We start from the raw sequence: 4,700 nt of genomic DNA, 5'->3' as shown, positions 1-4,700 counted from the left end.
CGCTGGGTGGGGGGCGCTGGGACGGGGGCTGTGGTGGGGCCTTGGGGCTGTCCGAGGCGCTGTGAGGAGGTGGCAAAGGCTGCATCTGGGCGGCTGGCTGGGGTGGGTGAGTGCCGGGTTCGTCCAAGCTCTGTTGCGTGGTCATCATGGTGGGCGGCTAAGGAGAAGCAGCTACATGACGCTGGGATGGCGGCCAGTGGGGCGGGGGTGCTAGGACAGGGGTGTTGGGATGGTGGCGCTGGGATGGTGGTGGTGGCGGTGGCGGTGGCGGTGGCGGTGGTGCTGGGACAGTGGCCTTAGGGCTGTCCGAGGTGGCGAAGGCTGCATCTGGGCAGCTGACTGGGATGGATGAGCGCCGAGTTCGTCCAAGCTCTGTTGACACGGGAAACCACGGCAGCTCTCCACGAAGACTGTCCCTTTCATTGTTTTTTAAAAATATACTTCCAAATGAATTTTAGATCGAGAGGAAGGGAGAGGGAGATAGAAAGAGAAACACTGATGTGAGAGAGGCACATTGATTGGTTGCCTCTTGCACTCCCAACCAGGGGATGGAGCCTGCAACGGAGGTGGGTGGCCTTGACTGGAATCGCACCACGAGCCCTCCGTCCATGGGATCGACCCGTGATCCCTCTGTCCGCGGGCCATCACCCCAACCACTGCGCCCACCCAGCCAGGCAGGTCTGGCTTCTGGAGACCCTGCAGGAAGGCTCGCCCCTCGGCGGGGCTGCAGCGTCACCAGTTGCTCAGCGCGTTCCCGCTCCGAAGGAGGCTGGGGAAGAACGTATTTGGCAAAGTTCTTCAAAGCCACGTCATGGCGGTCAAAGTAGTCAGACACGGACAGGCAGACAGACAGGCAGACGTAGGAAGCGTGGAGCTGCAGGCTGACCTGGGGGTTGATGGCGGCCTCCGAGTCTGGGCAGTCATCCTGCGAGATGTGGTGGAAGTCCCTGTCGCTGTGGTCGTCATTGCCGCCATCGTTGTTGTGTGGTCATCATGGTGGGCGGCTAAGGAGAGGCGGCTGCGTGGTGCTGGGATGGTCGCGGTAGCAGGGCCTTGGGGAGGCGGTGGCAGAGGCCTGGTGGGGCAGCGAAGGCTGCATCTGGGTGGCTGGCGGGGATGGGGACAGCCCCGGGTTTGTCCAAGCTCTGTTGTAGCAGAAAACCACGGCCACTCTCCACAAAGACCGTCACTTTCATTATTTTTAAAAATTTTCTTAATTGGGCTTTAGAGAGAGAGTGAGAGAGAGCGAGAGTGAGAGCGAGCGTGCGCGAGTGCTAGAAAGAGAAACATCAATGTGAGAGACATGTTGATGGATTGCCTCTCGCACTCACCCCTACCAGGGATGGAGCCTGCTAGGCCTGCCACCCAGGTAGGAGCCCTTGACCGGAATCAAACCCAGGACCCTTTGGTCAGCAGGCTAATGCTCTATCCACTGAGCCAAACCGGCCAGGGTTGGCAACATTCTTCAAAGCCTTGTCACTGCAGTCAAAGTAGTGAGACAGGGACAAGTAGATGTAAGAAGCGTGGACTCCAGGTTAATTTGCTGGTTGATGGCGCCTCCAAATCTCGATAGTAGTTCTGGCGCACCCGCGAGGTGGATGTGGCGGTAGTCGCTGTCGCCATGGTCAGCATCGCTGTCATTGTTGTTGCCGTGGTCTTGGTCCTCATGGTGTGGTCATCGTGGTGGGTGGCTAAGGAGTGATGGCTTCGTGGCGCGGGACGGTGGTGGCGATGGCAGGGCCTTGGGGCTGTCCGAGGCCCTGTGAGGAGGTGGCGAAGGCTGCATCTGGGTGGCTGGCTGGGATGGGTGAGCGCCGGGTTCGTCCAAGCTCTGTTGAAGTGGGAAACCACGGCGACTCTCTGAGAAGACGTTCACTTTCATTATTTTAAAAATATACTTTAAAAAATCCTCACCTGAGGATATTTTCCCATTGATTTTTAGAGAGAAGGAAATACAGAGAAATATCAATGAAGAGAAACACATCGATTGGCTGTCTCCTGCAAGAGCCCTGACCAGGGCCTGGCAGGAGCCCCCAACCGAGGTACATGCTCTTGACCGGAATCGAACCTGGGACCCTTCAGTCTGCAGGCTGATACTCTATCCACTGAGCCAAAACAGCTAGTGCTAAAATATAGTTTTTAATCGAGTTTTAGAGAGAGAGAGAGAGAGAGAGGGGAAGGGAGAGGGAGATAGAAAGAGAAACATCCCATATGAGAGAGAAACATCTATGGACTGCTCCCCATGCGCTCAAACCAGGGATCGAGCTGGCAACCTCGGCATGTGCCCTGATGGGGAATCAGACCAACCTTTTGGTGAGACGATGCCCAACCAACCGAGCCACACGGGCCAGGGCTTACTTTCCTTATTTTTAAAAACGTGATGTGTAGCCCTGGTCCGTGTGGCTTGCTTGGTTAGAGCGGCCTCCGTGCATCAGGGGACCGCGGGGAGGTGCTATCGGTTTACCATTCGGTCACCATAAACGGTTTCTAACTCCTGGCGTTTACAGATGGCGCTGCACTGGACATCATTGTACAAAAAACTCACTTTTCCCCTGGTTATTTCCTCGAGATGAAGTCCTAGACCTGGAATTACTAGGTCAAAGTTAAAAACATTTAAAACGCCCTTACTATCTTTCTACATTGTCAGAATGAAAGGTGGCTTTAATTTATGCATCTGCGGGCAATGATACGATCTTTCCCTTCTAAAAAAGAATTTCCTCTTAACTATTGTAAAAGGTAATGGCAGCATCCTATTTTCCTTTCTATGCACGCCTGCGCCCACTCCTAAGGCGGTCCTTGCTTCCGGGTGCTTTTCTGTGAATTAGGCCCGTTTTTTCCCCCCCTGCGAGGATGCGTTTATTTCTTATTCACTTGCACAAGTTCTTTATAAACCAGAAATAGTATGCCGTTAGTTAACATATTTATGACAAATGTATCCCCAGATTGTCTTTTGGTTTCTAATTTTATTACCACTTCTGAGGTGCAGAAGTTTGCATCTTCACAGTTTTTTTTTTGGTGATTTTATCCACGGCTTTTTATACATTACAAACGCATCTCCAGACTCACCTGAATGTTCCACTAGATTATTACATGTCCATTTTTTTTAAAAAAGAAGTTAAGTCTTTAATTTGTCTGCAACTATTTTAACGAATGCTGTGAGATATAAATGGAACTGGACTTTTCCCAAACAGCCAATTTTTCCATTATAGTAACTGCTTCACATTTATTTTCCCTATTAGTTTGTGCTTCTTTTTATCATATATCATACGAGAGTCCCTTTCTGGGCCATTCTACTCTATTTCATTCATCTGGTTTCTTCATGAACTAATGTGAAACTTTCTATTTTTCATATCTGGTATGGCAAGTTCTCCATATCATTCTTTTAAAAAAATCGTAGTTATTCTTATCAGTTTATTCATCCAGATGACATTTAGAATTTTGACACATTTCCCCCAGATCATGTGGAATTTTGGCTGCAATTGTTCCCACCAAGGATCAGGGTGTGGCTGTAGTTTTCTTCACCTAGATTCTGCTCAATTGTTATTCCTAAGCAATTTATTGTGACTATTGAGAGTGGATTTCCCCACCCTCCATGCCCTGGCTACTACTCATTATTGTTAGAATAACAGAAAGCAAGTGATTTTTTCTTTTTTCTTTTTGCTGCTACCAATTCTGAGACTGTCTTAAACGCTTATTTTGGGGTCTCTAGAAGGGCCATCACACATACAAATAATGGTACTTTGGTGTCTTCTTTCTGACACTTCGGTGGCCTTCTTGCTGCTGTTCCCGCGTCACTGCCTCCCTGAGGCCTGCAGAGAGTGTTCAATGGGCCGGTGAAGAAAGCCTACCTGCTTTAGGCTTATTTTTTTCCTTGAAAATGCTTCCAGCGCTCATGTCTGTATTCCACTGATAGTCTGAAGCACCTTTTAAAATGTCGTGCTCAGAAAGTCTCTTTCCCGGAAACGACAAATGGGAGAAGTAAAACTAGATACTGATTTTTAAAGTGTGTGTGTGTGGGGGGGGGGGGGCAGGGAGGGTGCCTCTGGGTGCAGTGGGGGCGCCGGCTGCTCTCACACACCCTCCTGTACAACTGGATCTGGACTCTGCAAGAATTATGAATTACTCTGCTTCTGCTTTAAAATCAAGCAACGGCAAGGGGGGAAAAGGACACAGAAATTTTTCTTTCCAGTTTTCAAATAACTTAAAAGTTCGAGAGGGGATGCCAACATTTATGACTGCCTTTCCCAGCGAGCGTGAGGACGGCCAGGCTGCTGCTCAGCCACCTCGCCAGCCAGCCTTGCGTTTCCGAAACCAAGGCCCGCAGACCCTGGGCTCCGGCTACCGTGGACCTGGTGGGGTCTGAGGTCCAACGTCCTGCTGGACGGTGTCCCCCGCTGTGAGTCGGGTCAGTGAGAGGTGGGAGGGGGTGGGAGAAGAGGGGAGGGTCGGGTCGTGTGACCACCCAGAATGGCCCTTCCTGGAACTTTTCACCCCAACCCCCCGGGGCAGAGCCTCGCTTTCCCCGTTTCTTCCCAGTAATTCAGTCCCATCTGCTCGCTTTTGTAAAACCTAAAACACGTGCCACGCCCCCACCCCGCGGCGAGGTCGATGCTCCCTGCTGGGCCCTACAAGCCCATTGTGGAGCTGGGGGGCAGGGCTGTGGGAGCCGGGGGCGGGGCTGTGGGAGCCGGGGGCGGGGC

The 4,700-nt window shown here is 51.7% G+C and overlaps 1 long non-coding RNA gene across 1 annotated transcript in view; it reads left to right on the top strand.

The window, feature by feature from the left end:
- Nucleotides 1-1,598, top strand: part of LOC106725780 — a 4,184-nt gene extending 2,586 nt beyond the window's left edge. Inside the window, exons 2-3 of the long non-coding RNA XR_001361733.1 lie at nucleotides 567-570; nucleotides 1,574-1,598. This is a non-coding gene — a long non-coding RNA (uncharacterized LOC106725780). The remainder of the gene's footprint in view (nucleotides 1-566; nucleotides 571-1,573) is intronic.
- The last annotated feature ends 3,102 nt before the right edge of the window (nucleotides 1,599-4,700 follow it).

The sequence above is a fragment of the Myotis brandtii genome, unplaced genomic scaffold (genome assembly GCF_000412655.1).
Source record: "Myotis brandtii unplaced genomic scaffold, ASM41265v1 scaffold187, whole genome shotgun sequence".
NCBI classification, from domain to species: Eukaryota; Metazoa; Chordata; class Mammalia; order Chiroptera; family Vespertilionidae; genus Myotis; species Myotis brandtii.
Note: the sequence above shows the minus strand (reverse complement) of the source record. Positions and strands in the feature narration are given on the sequence as shown.